The following is a 24,911-nucleotide window of genomic DNA, read 5'->3' as shown; positions in this document are numbered from 1 at the left end:
GGAGGCCGCGCGGTCGGCGGTTCCTCCCAAGCGCAGGATGGGGGCGGAGGGGCTGGGGAGGGGCCGGGAGCCCGGGAGGAGGGGGCGGCGGCTGCGCTCTCCCGGGGAGGCGCTGAGCCCGGCCCGCCCCGCCCCGCCCCGCTGGCCCGCGCGGAGTCGGCGGCGGGGGATCCGGGAAGCCCTCACTGCATTTCCCGCAACCCGGATCCTCCGCCGAGAGTAAACTGGGCCCGGGCAGGCCCCCTTTGAAAATGCAGAAGTTGGTCTCCAAAGTTCTCCCGTTCCGGAAACCCGCGTGCGCTCGGGCCTTTAGGGGGAGTGGGGGCTCTGGCCCTGGCGGCTGCGGAACGGAGCTCGGGCGCTGACTTTGCTGCGTGACCTTGGTCGAGTCACGGACTCGCAGCCGCCGCCGCCTCCTGCTCCGCAGAGAGGGGAAGACGCCCGCCTCCGGGCGGGCGGCGGGGAAGAGCTGAGCGGATGCGGAGTGCCACGCGCGGGCAGGGCAAGGGCATGCTTATTCGTTTGTGGGTGGCTTTCTTCCTGCCGGAGGCTGTTAGAAGAGGGGAAGCCGCGAAAAGAAAGGAGAAAACAGGGGAGGACGAGGCGTGGCCGGGCGGAGCCCGGGGTCCTCGGAGCCGCGAGTCCGGAGACCTGAGCCGGGAGCCTGGGCCTGTGCTGCCCCCCAGCGGGCGCGGCACACCGCGGGCATCCCCGCCGGACGGACTACGCCTGGCAGCGCGGCCACGGCCTGCACCTCGTCCTTCCCGCTGTGTTAACCAAGGGGGAAATCCAGCTGGGCCCCACGCCTGTGAGCGCGCGTCCTGTTGGGACTCACGGCCTGAGCAGTTGCAGCTTCCTTCTAGGGAGCCTCCGCCACTCGCTCGGCCATTCATTCAGCTGATGCTTGGCCCCAGGCACAGAGCTCGCTGCCTGGGTGGGGTGGGAGCCGCGGCGTGTGGCTGCGAGGGCCCCCTGGAGCGCGCCTATGTGGGCCAAGCCTTTGGGCTTACGTGTGATTCTTAAAGGACTCCCCTGTGGGCATTCCTCTTCCTCCGTTTTACCGGGTAGGAAACCTAGGCTAGAGGGCTAATTATGGGAGGGGCACAGGGACAGCCAGGCCTGCTGGAGTCCGGAGCGGGGACTTTCCCGTGACACCAGCCTGTTTCTGGTGGGAACTGAGTGGGAGAGGGCTGCGCAGTGCAGCCTCACTGTATTGCATGCCTAGTCAAATGTCTGAGCCGTTGGCAATAGTTTTAAGGAACTGTAAATGCGTAGCTTTTAATTCCAGTTGATTGGGATGTGGTGATGCTCCACTGACCAAAGGCAAAAGTTCTAAGCAGAGAGGCTAACAATCCCCAGAGAAAACAGCTCTGTTGGAGCAGAGCTGTTATAGAGCCTCCTGCAATGTAATTTACACACGTAAGTGCTGAGCAAGATCCAGCCTGTGCCCAGGTAGTGCCAGCTCAGCCTCCATCAGTGACCTGTGAAAGCCTAGTGGTACATAACCCCTCTAAGCCTCAGTTTCCTCATCCATAAAATGGGAACAATAATCCAGCCTCTCCAGGGGCTTGAAAGGATGGAATGAGATGCAGGCTGGCACGTGGCAGGGGCTCCAATGCTTGAGATCCAGAATTGAGCATGCAAAGGAGGCCATCTTGGGGGTCCTGAGGCTGGCATCCACCCTTCTTCTCTGCCTCTGTTTCCCTGGGTGCTCCTGAGCATCTTCCCAGTTCCCAGTGAGAGCTTCGATGACTGCCCATAAACCCTGAGCTATAAACAAGACATCGATCCTCTGGCTGTGCCGTGTAAAATATTAACAACGCCTAAGTGGATACCAGGCCTGAGAGCAGAGTGTCCACGCGGCATTAGCTGCCTGGGCTATGGGCCTAATGGATGGGGAGCTGACTCCCAGGCTCGCTCACCAGCTTAGGGCCTGTCAGCTCTGGGGCCACCTTGGGCCCACTGAGGCTGGGCTGAAGGTCTTATCACACTCCCCTTCCCTGAGACTTGGAGAAGGAAGCCAGCAGGTGAGCCCTGAGGCCCTGACCCCCCACCCACCCATGAAGTGCCTTCCCAGGTGACTGTCTGCCCTGGCATGCATTTCTTCTATCCCCAGCACACCCCAAGTGCCTCCATGTGGCAGTATGCTGCATGTGGGTGGCACTCATTGCTTTGGGGGAAGCACAGGCTGGAGGTGAGGCACATACAAAAAAACCTCTGCAGGGCGGGGAGTTAGGGAAGGACTGCTACGGAGTTGAGGGGTAATGTGGGGGGAGCAGTTCACTGGTCTTTGGGGTGACTGGAGAAGGCTGGGGCCCTGAGCCCTCCTGAAGTCCTCAGGATGACTAGGAGACAGGGATGCCTTGCGTCTTGCTCTAGTTTAGGAAGTTTTCAGAGGAAATTGCTTTGGGGTGGGGGTGGGGGGTCACTCCAAACCTAGACATGCACCCCACAGCTGAGGTCACAACCATTGCTGGAATATTGAAGCTGCCACTCCAGTTCTGTCTCCAAGAAGCCAACCCAGAGTCTAGCAGCCCTGCCTTGACTGACTTTGCCTATGAACTAGCACACACCTGCCTCGGCCACACTCTTCCTCCCTGCGTTTTGGCTCTCTGCCCTGGCATCTTCCATGTTGTTACCACGGCTGCACTGGTGGTTCCCAGGGCCTGGGACTCTGTCAGTTTGACTGACATTCCCTGGATGTCCCATGCTAAGTGTTCCTGACCACCTAGCTGCCCGGGGATTTCAGGAAATTTCCGGACTCATAAGGGCGGTCTGGGCTGGATGCACGCTATTTGAGGAACCCATTCCGTGAAAATAGCTCAGCACACTGGTCTAGTCCCAACTCTCCTGGAGCAGGGCTGGGGGAGGCCTCCCTTATTCTAGTTTAGTCCTAGTGCTTTCTACTAGGCAAAGCGGCCATTATTCAATTTATTTATTCTTCCCATATTTCATAGAAACCAGACAAAAATGCCCAGGAGCGGAATTTCACACCCCCAAGGGTCCTGAAACTCAGCACCTCCAAAGCTGACCTCTTCATCCTTCCCACCCTGCCACTCCCCAAGTCTCCCCATCTCAGTTGTTCAGCCAGAACCCTGGCTCTTACCTTGGAATATCTGCCTGTCCCCACCCCGTCCACCCTGTCACCGTACTCTTGCCCTGTGCCTCCTTGTCCATCTCTGCTCCTTTGCCACCAGCCCAGCCACAGCATCGTTCTCCCTCCTGGACTCCCGACATGGATCCCCGGTGCCTCTCCCCACCTCCACTGAGGTTCTCCTCCTACCTCTTCTCGGTTCAGCAACCAGCATGATCATCTCAAGACAAAACTCAGACCCTGCCCCTTCCCGATGGGAAACCCCCAGGGGCCCCCTGATTCAGCACTGGCCGTGTTTGCCTGTGTGGCTGGTGATCACACCCCAACTTCCTTTCCCAGCCTCAGTGCGGTGACTTTGGAGGTTTGCTCAATCAGTGTCAATTTCTCTTTTCCACTCCATACCACCCCTCTGCTGCCACAGTGATTGGCTCAGGGATGGCCACCAGATGGGAGCCAGAACAGTGAGAGGCCTTCATGAGACTGGCCTGGGGAAAAGCAGGAGATTATAGTAGCTAAGTGGCCAGCCTGCCACCATGTGGGAATAGCGGGCCTGAGAACAGAGTCACCTCAGGAGAAAACACAGCAAAAAATGAGGAGAAAGAGACCAAGTCTAGTTGGCAATGCTCTGTGCCCCGTGACACATCTAAGCCTATATCTTTCAGACATAAGAACCAATCAATCCGCCAATTGTGGCTTAGGCCAGTGTGAGTTGGATTGCTGTACCCTGCAGCCAACAGGGTCCTTACTAATGCGTTCTCCACTACTCACACAACAAAGACCACAGTCCTAGGAAGGCCCCAATCCAAGCAGCTAAAGCACTTACTATGTACTGGGTGTTTCAACATGACTCATCTCTTCATTCCTCACAGTTCTGGTAAGGTAGGAACTGGAAAGGAGGAAGAAGTTGAAGCACAGAGTGGTTACTGCTTTGCTTAAGGGCACACAGCTGATAAACCAGGGTCGGGATTTGAACCCAAGCAGTCCAGCTCCAAAGCCTGTGACTTCAATTCAACCTTGCCCCGATGGCAAAGCCCTTCCTCTCTCTTGCTTGTGTGGCTCTGGTCACACTGGCAGCTACCCGAATGAGCCCAGCACTCTCTCATCTCAGCGTCTTTGCATATGCTTTTCCCTGAACTGTGAACACTTTTCCTCCTCCCTGTGTTTGCCCAGTTTATGCCTCATCATCCTTGGGGTCTGTACTCCAATGTCACTTCCGCAGACTCACCTTCCTAGATCTCCTGCCTGTCATCAGTCTCCACCCCACCTCCGTCCTTTTCCCTCTTTGCAGCTACTGCAGTGGGAATGTAGATATTTGCTTTGCTTACGTGTTTATTTGTTTCTGCTCTCCCACTAGACTGTAAGCTTGCCGAAGGGACGGCTATTGCCTGTCTTGTATAAATATTTATTATAATTGACAGGGTTCCCATGACACCTTTTCCCGGTTGTTTCAACAGAGGATGCCCTGGTGTCACTAGCAAGAGCACAGGCCTCGGAGTACAGGAGAACCAGGGCTGAGTTCCTGGTCCCAACCCTAGCCTGTTCACGGACGTGGCTGCAGCACATTGCCTCTTTGAGCCTTCCTTTCCTCCTTGTAAAATGGAGTCACTTGGTGATGTTTACCTGCCTGTTGCACACTGGACTATGGATATGAAAGCATCTCAAGACACACAAGAGGCACCTTGTTTCTGGAGAGAGCCTGTTTCCTCAGAGCCAGAATAACCTACGAAATGACACCAAGGGAGCCCAGTTCTCTTGACCTTAGAGTATTGCCCAAGCCCTCTGTATTAGTCCATTCTCACATTGCTATAAATAAATCCCTGAGATGGGGTAATTTATAAAGAAAAGAGGTGTATTCATCTCATGGTTCCACAGGCTAACCAGGAAGCGTGGTGCTGGTATCCTCAATCATGGTGGAAGGGGAAGGGGGAGCAGGCATGTCTCACGTGCAGGAGCAGGAGCAAGAGAGAGAGTGAGGGGGGAGGTGCCACACACTTGTAAACACCCAGGTCTCGCAAGAACTCACTCAGCTCCAAGTGAATGGCACTAACTCATCAATGAGAAACAATGCCATGATCCAGTCACCTCCCGCGGGGCCCCACCTCCAACATTCGGGATTACAATTCGACTTGAGATTTGGGTGGAGACACAGACCCAAACCATATCACCCTTGAATCAGACCCCCAGGGGCTGCACAGATCCCTTCCACACAGCCTCTGCCCTGGCCCAACTTCACATGAAATCTGGGAGGCTTAAGGCTACAAGTAACAGAAAACCCCATTCCTTGGCTTAAATGGTAAGGAAATGTCCTATGTCACACATGGGAAGTCCAGCGAGAGGGTGGCTTCCAAGGGCAGCCAGCTTAGATGCAGTGGTACCAGCAAGAACCTTGCATCTAACTGCTCTACCAGCTTTAGAGCATCTACCTTAACCACAGCCTGTTCCCATCATGGTCACAAGACAGATGCCTAATTCCAGATATCACATTCTGACATGATAGTGTCCAAGGGGAGAAGAAACCACCTCTTCCAGCATCTCTTACTGTGAGAAAGACTTTCCCGTTAAACTTCGCATGAAAAATCCCATCATGTGTCATTGGCTACAGTTGTGTCACCTGCCATGCCGAAACCAATTGCTGGCAATGGAAAAGAGGCCACTAGTGTGGCAGTGACTGCCAGCTTGCCACCAAAACCTATTCTCCTCTCTTCTGCAGTAACAAAGTCTTAGCTACGCGTATGACCATCTGGCAGGGACTGCATTTCCCAGGCCTCCTTGTAATTACTATGGATGTGTGTTATTGCCAGAGGAGGCTATGAGTGCGGCTTTGGGGATGGAGGTGGTGGTGTTGTTTTTGTTTTTGAGATGGAGTTTCACTCTTTTTACCCAAGCTGGAGCACAATGGCACCATCTCAGCTCACTGCAAGCTCCGCCTCCTGGTTCAAGTGATTCTCCTGCCTCACCTCCTGAGTAGCTGGGAGTACAGGCGTGCACCACCACACCTGGCTAATTTTGTATTTTTGGTAGAGACGGGGTTTCACCATGTTGGCCGGGCTGGTCTCAGACTCCTGACCTCAGCTGATCCACCTGCCTCGGCATCCCAAAGTGCTGGGATTACAGGCATGAGGCACCGTGCCCGGCCTGGGACGGAGGTCTTAAGACAGTAAGTGACTCTCCTACTTGTTCTCACTTCTCTTTTCCCACTGGCCAGAACTCACACATGTTGGTGACCAGCCTCAGCCATGCAGATCTTAGGGGTTGGGGGAGAACACAGCCACAGGGTGAAAAGGGCCTGGGTGCCTGAATGGCTGCATGGAACAGACCCTCCCACCAATCTAGAACTCTCATCTAGGGAGAAAGGGAGAAAGAAATTCACTTTTTTTATGCCTTAAGGAAAGAGATGAGATCAAGTAAGAGCTTTCAGTTTGGAAATAGAGGTGGAAAGAGAGATGGAGACACCAGGTATTGAAAGCTTATTCACTGTGTTGGAAAAGCCAGTTGCTTTTGGACCAAACAGAAGAGATAAGACTGATGCCACTGGGCTTTGTAGGTCTCATTATTACAGCACCTGGTCTGACGTAATTCTTATTATTATTTTCAATCTTTTTTTTTTTTTTTTGACAGGGTCTTACTCTGCCACCCATGCTGGAGTGCGCTGGTGCAATCTCAGCTCACTGTGACCTCCACCTCCTGGGTTCAAGTGATTCTCCCACTTCAGCCTCCCAAGTAGCTGGGATTACAGGCATGCACCACCATGCCCGGCTAATTGTGTGTGTGTGTGTGTGTGTGTGTGTGTGTTTGGTAGAGACAGGCTTTCACCATGTTTGGCCAGGCTGGTCTCGATCTCCTGATCTCAAGTGATCTGCCCGCCTCGCCCTCCCAGAGTGCTGAGATTACAGGTGTGAGCCACCGCACCTGTCCTGACCTAATTACCACAAGCATGATGATCAGATCAGTCAGGCCTGGCTCCCCTTGTGGCTGAAGGAGGAGGGAGGACACCTGAAACTGGGGCCAAAAGCAGAGCTTTTAGAAGAGGAAGCAGGATAGGGATAGATGGGGGCAGACAATCGGCAGTGTCTGCTCGAACACCCAGCTCCTTACGGTATTTAGGCACAGGACCCAGAGCCTCATCCTCCACCCACTGAGTCAAGATAGCAAGTAAAGAGCATCACCTGCCTCCAAGGTAGGGCTTCACGAAGGCTTCAGGCTGCGTCCCATCAGCCTGTACTGATGGGCCTCTCTTTGGGTAAGGCTTAGCCAAGTCAGTGCTGCAAGCACTTATGAAGCCTTTTCTCTGGGGGTCATTAGGAAAGTTTCTCAAAGTCAAGAATACCTGCTGCCATTTGCTGAACAAGCACCCGTCAGGTGCTTTACACGAATGTCCTGATTTCATCCTCACATCAACCTCGCGATAAAGGAAGTGACGCCATTTACCCCGTGGCAGAGACTTCCGGTTGCCGATTTTGTGTCACCTCTCCCCTGCTTCCCCTCAAGTAGACTCCTTATTTTATTGGAATTGCTTCTCTGCCTTTTGGCTGAGATCAAGTCTAATTTCTTTGGGGGCAACAGTGTTCTTTGCCACATAATTACATTTCCTGGGGTCTTTGTGGCTAGATGACCACGTGATATAGTTTGGGCCAATGGGGCATAAATAGAAACCACTGGGTAGGGCTTTTAGGAAACCATTTTTATGGAAATGGGAAGGACTCAGCTAGCATCCTCTTGTTGCCATTTCTCCCTTCTCATTTCTGGGATGGGCTTATGATGACTGTCCCTGGAACCATGAAAGAAGGACACGGGTTCCTGGGCTCTGATGGCTGGAGCTGCCAAGCTAAACCTCTGGATTTCTCATAGCTTGAGAAAGCTAAACTCGTCTCATTTAAGTCACCATAATTAGGTGTTTTGTTTCACGAAGCTAACGTCAACCTCAAATGGATTCTAAGGTGGAGAAACTGAGCCTAAGAGATGTGCCCAAGTGTCCACAGCTGGTGAGAGGCAGAGCTGGGGTTTGAACTTAGCCTGAAGGCAGTGCCATAGTGACATGCTGCCCCACGGCCCCTACCTCCCCACCCACCTCCTGCCCTGGCCTTGCCAATGCCTCAGGGCCTCTGCCTTGCCTGGTGTCTGCCTGCTCCTCATGGGCCATCAGTCTTGGGCCCGTGTCTCCTTCCACAGGCCTAATACCTGACTGAGAAGCATTCACTGTTTGTTCTCCTGCTTCCCCCACCACCTCCAGTTTCCCACACTGTAGCCCCATGGTTGGGCCTGGACTTTCTTGGCCCCAGTCCTCATCAGCACCCCCAGCCTAGCTGCCCACCTTTCTACTCTGGCCCTGCTTCTCAGAGAAGCCTAGAAGCAGAAAAGCCCACCATGAGGACAGCGGAGAGCTTGGGTGAAAGATGACAGTGGCCTGGACTGAGGTAGTGGCAGAAGGACTGGAGAGGTGGGGACGTCATCAAGGGGAAGTAATAAAACCAACAGACCTTGGCAAGTAACTTAGCCTCAACATCACTCGATTTCTGCAGCTCTAAAATGGGAATGATGGTAGTGCATACGTCTCAGAGTGAGTGGGAAGGTGGCATCAATTAGATGTATAAAGCACTTCAGAATAAACCTTGGTCCATCTGAGGTACTCAATAAGGGCTGTAGCCTCAACTGTTATGACAGAGAAAAGATTCATTTTATGTCCCAATGACATGCTCAGAGATCAAGCAGGAACATAGATGAGTTTGAATACATTTGTATTTTTAACAGTGCAGACATCATTCCCTTCCCCGCCCCTCGAATCCAGGAAAGGAAGGTTCCAACCATGATACAGTAGGTGGCATCAGACTAATCTGACCACTGAAAACAGCTCTAGGATCTGGACGGAGTAAGTAAAGCAACTCCGTGAGGGCACTGGACAGCAACTAACAGAGGGCGATGATCCTCGAGAATAGAGAATCACACTGAATGGACCCCACAGTACACTTCATCTTTATCCTTGAGTATATTTTCCAAAATGCTGGGCGTACAAGATCTCCTAGCACTGATGGTCACACTGGATAAAGGAAATAGAGCTCAGAGTTCAAGGCTGCTAAGGCAGCTGTGATTTGAGGTGATGGGGGTCTGGAAAGGAGGGAACCACAGAGAAGAAGTAGCCCCCAGAATCTGCATGAAAAGATGCTTCAGGGCCTTGGCTAATTGCTAGGCTCTGCATTAGCAGGAGAGACTCTGGAGTGCTTGCAGAGAACAGCTGCCGTGCTGTCGAGAGCAGAGCAAAGATCCCAGGGGCCAGACAGCACAGGAAATATGGAGGTTCAGGCCCAGCCGAAACACTGGTGAACACTGGTGAACACCCTGGGCTTTCTGTTGAGACCTCAGAAAAGCCATTTGTTAGGATTAAGATCATGCCTTAAGAGAAGAGCTATACTCTATGAACAAGGAAAAAAGCTGAAGCAGACCCGTCCTAACAAAGGCTAAAAGCAAACTTTGACAGGAATGGCCGTGATTGGTCAGGAGTTTAAGTGCCTGCCAAAACAGAGCTCAAAGCTCGTTGTAGGGAGGTAAGTAAATCCAGGGCCTGTATAACATATCACTCACAATTTCCGGCATGCAATAGAACATTGTTAGACATGAGAAGAGGGAGAAAGTGGCTGATGATGAAGTCAATAGAAATAAAATCCAGAGATGACTCAGATGTTTGAGTTAGCAGATAAGGACATAATTCAAAATAACTATGATAAATATGTTTTTAAAAATAGAAAAAAGAAATGGACAAAATAAATGAAAAGATACAGTTTAAATTTTAACAGAGAATTTGGATCTCGTACCATTGAAGGCTTGATCAGAGACGTGGAACCACTATGAGTGATATGGAATCTGGGCTTTGTTATAAGAATGAGACCTTGTATAGTTGTGGAAGCTGGGGAAGAGGTCTTATTGAGGGCTGTTGCCTCTGCATATGCCTGAAGTTGCTGTAGGTCAGCAGGACCAGAAAATGGGAGGAGAGACTGGACATGAAGTAAGAGAAAGTGAGAACAAACTAGAACTCAAAAGGACAAATGAGAATCCACATCTGTCTCTCACTACCCCCAAACCTGACAACATGGGTGACCTGCAAAAGAAGTTCACACTGTCTGTCACAGAGCTGTGGTGTTCAACAAAAAATTACAAGACATGGCAAGAGACAAGGAAGTGCAAATACAAGAGATGATAGTGAAGGAGGAACAGAGGGACAAAAAGGCATGTGACAAATAGAAAACAAGTAGCAAAATGGCAGCATAAATCCAGTCATATCAATAATTACCTTAAATGTGAATGGACTAAAAGTGAATGGAAGAAAAAAACAGGAAAGAATTTAAGGAGGATATGTGGGTCAAAGTAAAAAAGTCTAACAAATGTATAACTAGTCTCCCGGAAGAAAAGGAGAGAGAGAAAAGCACGGAATTAGAATTAGAAGAAATATTTATAACTTGAATAAATTATGATAATAGTTACAAAAATAATTTAAAGAAATTACAATAGAATTTGAAGAAATTTTCCAAAACTGATGAAGGACATCAAATTACAGGTTTAATAAGCTCAATGAACCCCAGGTGGGATAAATACAAAGAAAACCACAGGTAGGTACGTGTGCTGTGATGTGGAGACTCTGACATGTGCATAGTCAAATTGCTGAAAATTAGAGGTAAAGAGAAAACTTTAAAAGCATCCGGAAGAAAAACAGGCACATTATATTCAGAGAAATAACGATACAGAAATGATGGTAGACTTCACAACAAAAACCACAGAAGCCAGAATACAATGGAATAGCATTTTCAAAGTGCTCAAAGAATGGTAGCTGGCCATCCTAGAATTCTATACCCAGCAAAATGTCTTTTAAAATGAAGGGTAAATTAAGGTATTCTGAGTTAAGTAAAAATTACGAGAATATATCATTAGTGGATACATTCCACAAGAAGTACTGAACAGGTAACATAGCAATGAACTGAACATGCTAACATAACAAAAGCATAATTTTATGCTTTTATAAGATCACAATTAAAATATTGCTCATTATAAAAAGATCTATGTGGTAAATTCCTGCCTGAGTTAAATCGTTTAAAAACTATTGTTAGAGGTGAATTTGTATGTTTCCCTTTCACTAAGAACTGAAAACTGTAGCGTTTCCCGTGTGGGAACCACATTCTGGGAACAGATCTTTTCCCGTCACAGGAGCTGTGATCTCTTAGCATCTTAGGCCAGAACCAGGACCAGTGATCTGAAAGGAAAGGAATTTCATGTTCCTTAATTAAGTAGTTCTGGTTCCCATGGTTCTCATGGTCAGGTAAGGCTTGGAAGGCAGGAGAAGACCAAGCTACTTGGCCAAGTGGAGACTTGACACATTCCCAGGTGTTACTGTGATGGCTGGCCCCTCACTGCATAACTCCGGGAATGTTCTCCTTTGAGCGCTCGGTAACCTGTTTGACTCCCTCTTGGTTGGGGAACGAATCTCTCTTATTGCCCCCATCCCCATACAAGGCGTATCCAAATCCCCATCTGTTCTGCCAGAGATCTGCAAGTATCTGGTAACATTGAACGGGCCATGGAAGGGGAAAGTTTGAGGCCAGCTTGTCCTGTGAACCCCTCGCCCTGCTTCCTGGTCCGCAGTGATGAAAGGTTCCCATTTCCTCTCTCATGCGGAGGACTTCTCATCCCGTCTTGTGTCTTTTCATGCCCCTACCCAGATGCAGTCCAGGGGAGCTGACCAGTCCCAGCATGGCAGGACTGGGTAAGGCCAGCTGTAGCTCTTCTCTTCATACTCATGGAGTTTGTACAAGGCCCACCATGTTGGTGTGTGGATTTCTCTGGGTAAATTTCTGGGTTTTGGCTGAACGTGGCTTTCCCACCTCTCTCTGCTGGCAAGAGGAGAGGGTAGTGATGAGTAGGGCGATCCAAGACTGCGCGAGCTCAGCAGCGTGGCTTCACACCTCCCTGAGCCTCAGTTTCCCTCATTCCCACAGTGGGGATGCATTCCTTAACCCCTGCCCACCCCGCATATCATCATGAGTACCAGATGCACACATGCCCGTGCGAGTGTGCTGTAAACGAGGGTCTGCGGGACATGCTAACTAGTGTGGCACTGTTCTAACCGGCCCCTCAGTCTAGGCTGGCACCCTCTGCACAGAGTGTACGCAGGAAGCACCGCTGGCCGACTCAGAGCCTGCGTTCCCCTGGCACTCGCCCCAGTCGCACGGGTCATCAATCCTCATGTTTGATGATGCTGACGCAAAGTGCTCTCAAGTCACATCCTCGCTGGTGATCTGTGAAGATCTCTCAACATAAGCATTTCTTTGTTTGAACTTGAGCCGAGGGCCCAAGGGTGTCTTGGGGAATTTCCATCTGGGACGCTTGATGCCAGGATCTCAGCTTCTGCGGTGTCTTCTGACAGCTCGGAGAAGTATGTGTCTTGCAGATGGCCTGTGTCAGCTGAATGCAGATGAATGACTTGGGAATCGAAACCTTGGGGTGTGAGTCAGAAAGCAGCAGGGGAGCAACCACGGTGCTGGGCAGGAGTGAGACGCCCCCTATCCAAGTCCCACCTTTGCCTCAAGGAAGTTGGGAGGACTCAGCCACCCATCATGCCCTCTGGACTCAGTGAGAGAATTGGGTAACAATAACGGATAGCAGCAGTGTCATTCATTGCTGCTTACCATGTGCCAGGCACTGTCCTAGGCACTCACTGACATAGTATCATTGAATCCTCACCATGCTCCTGCAAGCTATCACAACTGCAACTAACAGAGGCTATAGGACTTGCCCATACGGTCTCTAGAAGCATCAGGACTCTACCCTGAGCACGTGCTCTGAGGAGTCCCTGGAAACACCCAAGCATTCCCTTCTTTGAGGCTGGGTTGGCTGAGGACGGGCCCTGGTGAGGCCACCATAGGGGAGGAGTCAGGGCCCAGAGGAGTCTGTTTCCCATAGCAGTAGTGGGAGAATGGCTTTTGATTCTCTTCTCAATCCAGAGGGATGTAAGATTTCAGAGTTAGAAGAGGCCTAAGTTCAAGCATTTACTCATTTGACAAATACTTCCCAAGTCGACTCTGTGCCTGCCAGATGTGGCATTACATGCTGCAGCTGCAGCCCTGGCCTCAAGGAGCTTACACTCTAGAGGTGTAGGCAAACAGTCAAACAGTTATAAGGACATGGCCAAGCCTGTGACCGGGGATTTATCCTCAGAGCAAGGGAGCATTCGTTTGGTTTTTGTTTTCTCTACAACAACCACTCTAGCTGCACGTGACTACATGCTGGGTAGGGCAACTACAGTGATTTTACCCCAACTCCCATTTTGCAGGTGAGACAGGTGAGGCCTAACCAGAGGCTGTCACAGAACTCACGCAAGACAGGGCATTTCACATTCACATAACCTTACATTTTATTAAGCATCTTCACATTTGTCTTCTCTCTTTTTCCCTAAGTCCGGAAGACCCCTGAGGATGTAATTGTGATTCCCATTTAACAGATGAGAAAACTGAGGCCCAGAGGGACAAAAGGTCTTCCCAAACATCACAGAGACAAAAAGAGGCAGGGAAGGCCTGAGAACCCAGGTCTGAGACTCCAAAGCCAGGGCTCTTCACCACCCCCACATTGTCTTGAAACTATAAAGGGTGTGTAGTAAAGGCTCTGAGAAGGTCTGTAGGGAAAGAATTTGTGTAGCCTCATCTGACTAGTACTCCCCAAATGTGTTGGCCACAAAATACCTTTTCCACATGACACATGTTAATATCCCATGCCCCACACTTGAAGATGAAATGAAATAATGCTTGCATTTGTTGTCTTTAATATTAAGGAGCACCCCCTCCTCTCCGTCCCCTCACCTGTTTTCTGGGACTCCTTTTAGATGAAAGAGGAGCATGCCGAACTCTCCTCCATGACTCAAGTTCTTTTTGATATTTTCAAAATAAGAGATGGCGTTTCGCCGTGTTGGCCAGGCTGGTCTCGAACTACTGACCTTAGGTCATCCACCCGCCTCGGTCTCCCAAAGTGCTGGTATTACAGGCGTGAGCCACCGCGCTGGCCAGCCTGATATAAACCTTAAAACAGTTGACTCAGAACAGAATCATATCATCAGTATGTTCTCCCATTGGTACGCATCTGCCCCCGAGCGCCAGGGCCATTCGTGTGTCACATGCACATTCTCGCCTGGCTCTGTGCCGTCTGGTCCAGGGCTTAGGAGGACCCGCCTTTTGCCTGTGCTCCTAGGCCCCTGGATTCCTCGGCCTGTGCCTCCTCTCTCTGTCTGAATGCTGAGATGCTGTATTAAGCCTAACTTGAAAGAACTTGCTCAGTCAAAGGGACTTGTTAGCCATTAAACCAAACCACGGGAAGAGAGCGGGGCGGGGATGACCAGAAAAGTCCGCTCGGACTGCGTCCTCCACCTCTCACATGCAAACGCTGCACGTCAGCGTCCCTCCTCAAGTGGCTTCTTCCATGTGGCTTCATGGTTGGCTACAAGAGGTTGCCCAGGCCTGCATGTCACAGCCTCTGCATCCCAGTCACGGGGCCACCCACTGTCAAAAGATCTGGGAAGGGATCTCCTTGGCCCAGCCTGGGTCAGGCACCTGCCCTGGCCAGTGGGCATTCCTGTTGTGACTGACCAGATGGATCGGGTAAGAAGCTGGGAGCCCTCGTGGCTACCGATGGCAGAACAGGATGCGGGGCACCCTTTGGAATGTGGATTGGTGTCTTTCTGAACAGAAGAAACAATAGCAGCCTTCCGGAAATGTCCAAGCCAAGCTCTAGGGATGGGCGCAGGCAGAGGGGACAAGGAGGCCTTTAGACATCAGCGTGCATGCCGGGCTCAGTCCTGGGCCACGTCTGCTCCGTCTTTTGGCTTCAAATCCGTCTATGTGCTGATGACCTCCAAATGTGTCCCTCCAGTTCCAACCCTTGCAGATCCCACCTGCCTCCTTGAAGCCTCTGCTAGGATCTCTTTCTATGTCTCAGACTTGAAATGCTACCACCAAGCCCCCTCCTCCCCTCATGCCAGGCCAGCTTCTGTTTCTCCCAGCACAGTGAATAACAGCTTGGCTCTTCCAGCAGCTCAGGTCAAAAGCCTTGGCCTGACTCCTCCCGTTCTCACACAGCTGACACCCGGGACATCTGCAAATCCTTTGGGTCCCATCTTCAAAGAGCCTCCAAACGCACCGCTGCTTCCTCCCTCCTCCACTGCCACCCTGGACAGCCACAAAGCCCTGCCGCCCCCTCGCCTACCCCTCGGGCTCAGCCTCTACCCCTCAGCAGCAGGAGGGGCCTCTCCTGCCAGCTCGCCTCACACCTGAGCTCTGGCCCTCTGCCTGCCTGGACAGCTTCCCTTTCACTCTCCCTCACCCCTCGGATCTGTATTTGAATGCCATGTGCCCTGCAGGCCCCGCCCTGGGCATTCCTCCCCTATTCCCCGTCTTGGGTAATTTCTGCAGCCCTATCCCCTCCAACAGATCGTTTATTCCTCACTCCTTTCATAGCCTATAAGCTCTAGGGCGTTTTGTTCCGTCTGGTTCCCCGCCATGTCCCCAGAGCCTGGGACATTGCCTGCCAGACGAGGAGCCCCATGGCTTCCCAATGGGGTGTTCTCAGACCAGAGAGCAGAGGAGGGATCAGCGCCAGCTCGGTGACCTGGGATTGGGAGCTACAGCCCTGGCGTCCTGGCCGAAAGGGCCCACTGTATCGGTGGCCACTGGCTCTGGGTCAGCTGCAGTCCTAGTGACAGTGTGTCTGTCCTCTCAGGCCCTGGGTGGTGTTTGGCTGTGGGAGTTTTACACTGGGCAGCTGCCCTGGGGGGCACGGATGGGTGAGTCTACCCTAACACTGATGTGTGACCCTGTCTGGGCCTCGAGGGAGAGGGAAGTGAAGCTGGTAGTGGAGCTCTCGGTAGCCCCTGGTCACCCTGCCCCGAGGGCAGGGCTGGGACACAACGCAGTCCCCTAGACTCCACCCCATATGGGATGGCCCTCAGAGGCTGCTGGGGAGCAGCCACAGCCAGGAGACCTGGTGCCCGGGAGATGCTATAAATATTGATTTGGCTTCACCTCCACCCCCAGCCCTTGGCAGGGGAGGTCTGGGCTGAGGCCTGTCCAGGGACCCATTCAGGATCAGCCTCCCCTGTCACCTCGAGATGCCCCAGATCCCTGCCCCTCCCTGCCCAGTAGCACTTCAGGGCGCCCTGGGGAGCCGCGGCCAGACCTTCCTGCTCCCGCCTCTTCTCGCCCCAGTCCTGCAAGTCAATTACTCCCAGCTCACTTCTGCTGTGGCAGCTGGCGGTGGCTGCGGCCGGAGGTGAGGGACGTCCTGAACCCCTCCTAAGAAGCGGTCAGAGGCAGGGCAGGGAGGCCAGGATTTGCAGCAGAAAAGGCGAGAGGGGTCCCCAGCAGGGGGGACGAGAGGGGGACCAGAGTGGGGGCGAAAGCCCTGAGTTGGCATTTTCAGGTTTGCATCTGGAGACAATTAGGAGCTGAATTATTAAAGACACGCAGGGAAGAGCTGTTTTTAAGAAAGCATGAGTAAGCAGGGGCATCACACAGCAACGCCCAGGATCGAAGGCGATCAATGGCTGTAATGGCTGTAAATATTTACTCGGCTTAACTGGGAACGTGCGTGCCAGCCACGAACCTGACGTAAGGGTCCATGCCCAGCAGACCCCCGTCAGTCCGACCAGAGGGCACAGCTTCAGCCTGCTCCCAGGTTCCCCCCACTCCCGGCAGCCAGGCCAGCGCTGTGTGAGACCAGTGGTGAGGGAGCCCCCGCGGTGCAGGTGCCCTCAGGGCACAGGGTCCGGAGTCAGATACAGGGGGGCCCTACCAACTTGGTCACACCGGACAGGCTGCTTAACCCCCCCGTAGGATGGGCTAGTGATGCCCACGTCAGGGCATGTGAGAAAGCCCAGTGCAGTGTCCAGGGTGGCCAGTACCCAGCGAATGCCAGTCCTATTGGCCTGGGGTCTGGTGGTCCAGAGGTGAAGGGCAGGTATCAAGGGAGATACCTGGGCCTCTGCTCTTACCCCAGGCCTTTGGCTTAGTTGAAATACAGGACCAGCTTATTCTAGAAAGTGGGATGTTCTCCATAGGGGTGCTGTGGGATGAGAGGGTTGTAGGATCACTCTGAGGCTCAGCCCGGCGCTGGGAGCCACAGCACGAACTAGGCGCTTACTGTGCACAGAGTACTCCTGGGCTAATCGTCGTGTTCTATTTAATCCTCAAAGTAACCCAAAGAGGCAATTTCTTCTCTCATCACAGCCCATGTTAAAGATGAGGACGTGGAGGCCAAGAGAGGCACAGTGACTCGCCCAAGGTCGCTGCAGTCCAAGCCCTCCCACCCTTCCTAGGGACTGCGGGGCTACACTGAGACCCACCCATCCTCTGCCCTCCCCTGCTCTGCAGCTCCCCTCTTCCTTCCATGGGTCACTGAGGGACGTCCCTGGCCCCAGCCAGCAGCCCGCATTCCTGAGGGCACAGCTAAGGCCCAGCAAAGGCCAGAGCCCGGAGGCAGCTAGAGCTGAAAGACGTCTGACCTGTGTTTCTTCCTCCAAGGTGTGTGCTGGGGCACACTCTCCCCCACCCCAAGAGTCTGGTATTGGGGAGCAATGCCTGCTCAGGCCAGGCTCCCTGGTGGTCAGTTGGCAGATCTGACTATAGACTGAGAACGCTGCCGCAAGAATAGCACCTGAGCCCTTCCCCAGCACACAGGCACGGCAGGCACGGAGGACCTGAAGGTGGTGAGCACGCTCACACACACACAGGGGTGTGCACACACATGCATGTGCCACACACATGGGTACACGCACCTGAGCGGGCACACAGCAGTGTCCAACCCGCCCTCCCCAGATCCACCCCTTCCTTTGTGAGATCAGTGCTTGGAACCAGCTCAGCTGCCCTCTGCCTGCCCCGCCGCTCTCCTCCAGGTGCTGAGACAGAGGAAGCAGCTCAGCTGCCCCCTGCCTGCCCCGCCGCTCTCCTCCAGGCGCTCGGACAGAGCCCACAGCCTCCCCATGTGGGCCTCCATTTCCCACGTGGGACACTGTGGCTCAGACAGTGTGTGGAGCAGCAGCACGGCTCTGGGAGTTAGACCTAAATGACCTCAGATAGCTCACATTCTTTCTCCAGTCCTCAGTTTCCTCACTGGTGCCATGACAGCTCAGCAGGTCTACGACGAAGGCCAGTGGGGCCGGGGAGGGGAAGGGTGTGCCATCATGTTTGGTCCATTTTCCCAGTCCCCGGGAAGCTGGCGGGGGCCGGGGGCGGTGCAGGCTTGCATGTGTGAGAGCCTCATGATGAAGGCCCCATGGGGTGAGACCGAGATAAACTGCATATGGGCCCTTGCCTCTGCTCTCTTTCCCTGAGAGCGTGTGGGGGCCACGGAGCCCCAGGTCCGTCTGGTAGAGGCTGCCAGCAGGTCTGCAAATCTCCCCAGCTCAGGTCTGTCCCCAACAGCCCAACCACAGCAGATTCTCCTGCAAGTTTAGCATGAAAGTTTGGGGTGAGTGGGGTAAGATCAGAAGGGACCTGCAAGGTGGGGAGGCAGAGGGGAAGGCTTCCCTGGCTCCTTCTTCCCTCCCAGCTGGGCTGAGTCCTGCTGCGTGCAGCCTCCAGGGTGTCTCATGCTGTGTGTTGGATGGATGGATGGACGAACGGATGGACGGACAAACCATTCCCTCTCTCAGCCTCAAGCTCTTCCCCTGGAAGATGGGGGCAACGGTGACCCCCCCTGCAGGATTAGCATGAGGACGAGCTGAGGACACCAGCACCTGCCCCAGACAGAGAAGGTGTCCTGCCACTCCAGCTCCCTCCTCACAGTGGACATCTCCTTGCTGTGGCCCCAGGAGGTGCTTGGAAGCTGCATCAACTGTAGCTATAAATGAAAACAGCCACTGCTTCCAGGTGCCTGTGTGTGTGAGAGAGTGCGAGTGTGCATGGTGAGTGTGTGTACGTGTGTGCATGTGTGAGTGTGTGAGTGTATGTGTGTGCATGTGTGCATGTGTGTGAATGTGTGTGAGTGCACATTCAGGTTCTTGAAAAGCAGGTAGGGGGTCCCGCGTGTGGCCTCAGAGCCATTGAGCTGGGATCACTGAGTGCAAGGGGGACAATGAGGTCCTGGGGATGAGAACTGGGGGCAGGTGGTGGCACTCACTACAGACAAGGTGGGCATGGTTAGTGTAAGGCACCATCATCAGGACTTGCGGAGACCTTGGGTGTTGGCAGGTTGACCTAGGGTGACTAGAGTGGTGACCTACTCAAGTCGTGTTCCGTAGATGTGGCACAGTCTAGGTCTAGTGAACAGTCGGCCTTCAGTCCTCCAGCGAGAGAGGGACTGGTCCCGTGCAATCTGACTGGGCAGCCAGCACACGCCAAGCACTGTGGTGATAAGAGGGGTCAAGGCTTCTGAGGAGGAGACCTGTAAACCGAGCCCTGCTGGGGAGAGCGGCCCAAGGTGTGGGTGCTGGGGGCAGCGAGGGCCCCACGCATGAATGCCCTGTGGAGGAAGGGCAGGGCGAGGGGAGTTCCAGGCAGGGGCCTACTGGAGGGGAGGGGCTCAGCCATGTGGACAGAGCCAGGTCCCACAGGGCCCTGTAGGCCGAGGTACATTTGGAATTTATTCGAGGACCAACGGAAACCAGGGTTTTGGCAGGAGAGTGGCAGACTCCAGTTTATGTTTCTGAAGCCGCCCCTGGGCTAGGTGGCCAGAGGACGCCTGCCCTCTGGGGAGACCTTAGGTGGGAGGCGGAAAACAAGGAACCAAGTCAAGAGCAGCCCCCCATGGGCGTTCCCACTGCCATTCACAAGCACAGCCGCGGTGCAGGGTAGAGCTCCCCATCTGAGAACAGGGCCGGCAGGCCGAGCCAGGTCCACAGGCCCCGTAGGCCATGTTGGGCACTAGGAATTTAGGAGCTGGTGGCCTCCCAGAGCCCGACCTGATGCTGTTCTTGGCCCTCCCGAGTGGAGTGTGTGTATGTGTATGTGAGTGTGTGTGCATGTGAGAGCGTGTGCTAGGGTGTGTATGTGTGCACGTGTGTGCATGTGTGTACACATGTGTATGTGTGCATGTGTATATGAGCATGTGTATGTGAGCATATGTGTGTATGAGTGTGTGTATGTGGGAGTATATGTATGTGTGTATGTCTGTGTGTGTATGTGTATGAGTGTGTGTATGTGTATGGGGAGTGTGTGTGTTAATTGTTGTGTTGTATGAGTGTTGTGTATGTGAAGTCTGTGTGTGTATGTTATATGAGTATGTGTATGTGCAGTGTTATGTATGGCATGTATGAGTGTGTATTGTATGAGTGTGTGTATATGTGTGTGTGTATCATGAGTGAATGTGTATATGCTTACGTGCTGTGTATGTGCAGCTCTATGAGGTGCTGTATGGTGTATGGTGTGTGTATGAGCTATGTGTGTATGTTGCATGAGTGTGATAATTATGTGTGTGTTTATGAGTGTCTCTATGAGTGCTGTCTGAGTGTGTGTTATAGTGTGTATATGAGTGTGTGTATGTGTATGTGGTATGTATGTATTTGTACGTGTATAAGTGTTATGTGTATGAGTGTGTGTATGTGTGTGTATGAAACGTGTGCTATGTGTTATGGTGTTGTATGTATTCGTGTGTGTGTATGTGTTATGAGTGTGATGTGTAGAGTGTTGTATGGGGGTTGGCTGATGCTCTAGTTGTGTGACTGAGTGTGTCGTACGCGACAGTGAATCTGTAGCCGACCGACGCTGCATCCCATGGCGCCTATGGAGCCATCACTTAGACCTCCACCTCCCGCAACCGGTTTGGGGTAGGGAACAACAAATGGGCTGACGTTGGCCTCACGTGAACACCCACTGTCACTCGCCTCGGAAGCCCTCCTCACAGGAGGTGAGGCCCAGCTTGTCAGCGCCCAGAACCCTACCGCATGCTGGAAGCGTCACCCCCTCACTGTCCCTCTCTGGTCTACTCTCTCACGCCAGTAGAGGTAGCGCGCCACACGCATTCCAAACGGCGCCCGCTAGCCTGCTGGGGCTGAAGCTGACCCGGCAAAGCAGCTACGCACTGCCCCAGCTCTGCTGCCTCAGATGAGGCTCAGATGAGCTCCTGCACTGTCTCTGCCAGTCCCCACTCCAGTCCCAGGATTCCCGTCACTGCTCAGGCCCAGGCCCAAACCCATCCCTCTCTGGGATGGCCAGCTCTCATCCACCCAAGTTGGAGTCCAGGCCTATGGACCCCACCAGCGTGGCTGCACCTTGCTCCAAAGGGAGGCAGGGGCCCAGCCAGGACACTTCCCTTCCCACACTGTCCCTGTCCGTCACTCAGCCAGCAAGGGACTGGAGCTCCCTTCTACCTCCCAGCCCAGCCTCAGCCAGCCAGGAGTTTGCCACGGTGGTTCTGGGCTTTTTGCATTTCCTCCCAAATTGGAAGAGGCCATAAAACTGTCTTTTGTTTTGTTTCTGAGATGAAGTCTCACTCTGTCGCCCAGGCTGGAGTGCAGTGGCGCCATCTCGGCTCACTTCAACCTCCATCTCCCGGGTTCAAGCCATTCTTCTACCTCCGCCTCCCGAGTATCTGGGACTACAGGCGCCGCCACCACGCCCGGCTAATTTTTGTATTTTTAGTAGAGATGGGGTTTCACCATATTGGCCAGGCTGGTCTCGAACTCCTGACCTTGTGATCTGCCCGCCTTGGCCTCCCAAGGCATGAGTCACCACACCTGGCCAAAACTGTCTTTTTTTTTTTTTTTTTTTTTCAAAGCAAGGGCATGAAAAAATTGTTTTTAAAAAACTATCTCACGTTCTTAAGAAAAACTACTCAGCATTATTTCAAACAAGAATGAAAACCTGAATCTGTGACAGGGAATCCGTTTAGTTCGCTGACCAAGTCAGCCCATCACCCATCTCTCCTCATTCCCCGCAGAGGCCTCGCCAGCCCACAGAGGGGAGGCAGGGAGCCCTGGTCTATCTGCGTGATGGGGAGTCCAAGGCAGTGGCCATGGGCTCCCTCAGCCTCCCCGGCCCCGTTAGGTGCAGGCCCGAGTGTGGACGCGGCCCCGCAGTCAGGAACCCCGCACGTGGCCCTCGCGGCCCTCTCCTCGCCTGCCCACAGGAGCTGGCCCCTCGTCCATACAGGAGGACAGGCCTTCCTCGATGACGTCTCAAACCCACTGCCTCTGGGGTGACAAGGGACAAGGCCACGGCCACCCCCGGCGGGCACCTAGGGAGCGGGGCAGGGGCTGCTGAGGAGAGGTTCCCAGCTTGCCCAGGGCTTAGCTCAGGGCATCGGGAGCCAGGACACATCCTGGAAGACAGGTGGCATCCCGGGGATGCCAGATCCTGGCATCTTTAAGCCCCAACGTTGTGACGGATGGGAACAGAAAACGCAGCAGAGCTGGTGGCCTGAAGGAGTGAAGTGGTTGGGGAGGCACCTGCTGCCCCTGGTGGGAGAGGAGGGAACGCCGGCAGAGAGCATTCCTGCGCCGGCCGGGAGGGGCCCATTCCCGGAGGGGTGGCCAGGCCTGCGGGCTCCAGCCTGGGAGATGCCGCCACGGAACCCTGGGCACCCACTGCCCTCTTCTGCCACCGCAGTTCTGCCTTTTCCTTGGTCGCCCCAAGCACACACAGACGTTTCCTCCCACCTTCCTCTGAAAGCTGCTCCCGTCTCCTCTCCCCACCTTCCGAGAAAACTGCCAACCTCCTGCACCCCAGAGGGCAGGGATGTGGGTCCCACGTGCACAGCATACTGGGGAGGGGCCTGGCGCTAGGAAGGTGGCCACGGGGCCAAACGGCCCTGTGCCTGGGCAGGTGGCTCTGCACTTTTCTGGAGGCTGCCCCCTCCACCTCACCAGTCAGCTCGTCCTTCCGCTGACCCTCCCATAGAGTTCCTGTCCACCCTCCTCCCACATGTTCTATTTGGCCATTTGGAGGCAGGCAATGGGGGAGGCTGGGTGGGTGGAGGCCAGAGCGAGGGCCGGGACCTCAGCAGCACGTTCTTCCTGGAGAATTCCAGATTCCTGCGTAAAGAATAGCATCGATCTGCCCGCAGTGGCCCTTAACGAACTCTGCCTCGTCTGCAAGGCCTTGGGGAAGCGTTTGAGAAGTGCTCTGAGCAGAGGGGCACAGGGCCTCAAGTACTTGGAAGCTGCCAAGGGCCAGGGCTGGGTGGTGTTTTGAAGGCAGGCTCTGTCCCACGAGCAGCAGCCACAGGCACACCCCAGGCTCCCTGGCCCCTGTGCCTGGATAAGCGGGGAGGGGAGAAATCGTGGGATAGACATCTGGTCCTAGACCTTGCAAATCCTTCTCTAGAGCTTCACTCCACAGACAGGGAAACCGAGGCCCCACCCAGGGCCTTGAAACCAGTTCCACTAACACCAGCCCTGCCCTTGTGGCCAGGGGCAGCCCTGCCTTGGCCCTTTATGGACACTGATAGAATCCTTAAAACCACTCTCCATTGTGCCCATTTGATGGATGAGGAGACTGAGATGCATAGAGACCCAGCAGCTTGTCCAAGGTCACAGCAGGGTGGGGAGGGCAGCAGACTGTCCCGCGGGGACAGGGCTTTTCACGTGCCTCTGACAACAACCTCCACAGTGACCTCATCCTTTTTTTTTTCTTTCTTTTCTTTTTTTTTTTTTTGAGGCAGGATCTCACTCTGTTACCCAGGCTGGAGTGCAGTGGCACAAACACAGTTCACTGTAGCCTTGACCTCCTGGGTTCAAGCGATCTGTCCATCCATGTTCCCAGCAAGTAGCTAGGACCACAGGTGTGTGTCACCGTGTCTGATTAATTTTTGCATTTTTTGTAGAGATGGGATCTCACTGTGTGCCCAAGCCGGACTCGAAATTCTGGGCTCAAGCAGTCTGCCCACCTCGGCCTCCCAAAGTGCTGGGATTACAGGCATGAGCCACCAGGCCCTGCCAACCTCATCATTCTTATGGCCATTTTGCAGATGAGGAAACTGAGGCTCAGAGAGATTAGAAGCAATTTGCTTCACACAGAGCTATGAGTGGCAGAGATGAGATGCTTAAGAGTCGTGGAACTGTGGCCTGAGGAGCACTGAGTGCCCGTTGAGGTCCCGCCAGGCACTATCTAGCATGGCGGTCGGGGCATCTGACTCTCGGAGAGGCAGAACTAAGGGCTCCGATGTCTTCCAGCCTGTAACACGGATAAGATGCCGTGGCTTCCTCCTCCCTGTGGCAGAGAAGATAAGCCTGCAGGCAGTGGCCTCACTCACCCGGGTCTTTCTGTTTCATGTCCTGTCTGTGTAACTGAGCAGTCCTGTCTCTGTCTGCCTTTTGTTCCCACCCTCTAAAGAGACACGTGTTCGTCTCCTTGTTAAGGAGTTCCCCAGAACCTTGACACGCACTCCGTGTCTATTTGCAGAACGGTGTTTTTAGTGCGTCAGAATGACGCTTTGCCAATTCCAGCCAGATGTGCCGCATTTTGTGTGTAACCTCTGGTCTCTGCTGCCTCCGTCGGGTGTCCCAGCCCCAGCCCTGACCCCCCTTCTTCCATTGCACCCTAGCCTTGTCTCTGGGGCTCCGTCGGGGCACCTGCCCTGGGATGGGGTGAGTGGCCCAGAGCACGGGGCTGGTGCGCTCTTGATGTGAATTCCGTGCTCATATCTGGTATTAAATGTAACTTTTCCTGTTGCATTTGAGAGAAGTCTCAACAGCCAGGAACCACGCGAGAGATGCAGGACCAACCAGCTCTGCAGGCCACACTAAGGTGCTGCAAAACTGGCTTGGTGACCCAACCCTTCACCCACAGAGGGTGGTGCAGGGAAGGCTGGGGTGGCGGGGAGGAGAGGCTGGGGGGCGGGGAGGAGAGGCTGGGGGGTG

At 53.7% G+C, this 24,911-nt stretch overlaps 1 protein-coding gene across 1 annotated transcript in view; it reads right to left on the bottom strand.

Annotated features, from left to right (window-relative positions):
- LOC108520936 (calsenilin) overlaps positions 1 to 24,911 on the bottom strand; it is a 79,440-nt gene that overhangs the window by 42,978 nt on the left and 11,551 nt on the right. The window lies entirely within an intron of this gene.

This window comes from Rhinopithecus bieti, unplaced genomic scaffold (genome assembly GCF_001698545.2).
Source record: "Rhinopithecus bieti isolate Rb0 unplaced genomic scaffold, ASM169854v2 scaffold_54331, whole genome shotgun sequence".
NCBI lineage: Eukaryota > Metazoa > Chordata > Mammalia > Primates > Cercopithecidae > Rhinopithecus > Rhinopithecus bieti.
The sequence above is the reverse complement of the archived record's forward strand: the minus strand, read 5'-3'. Positions and strand labels throughout refer to the sequence as shown.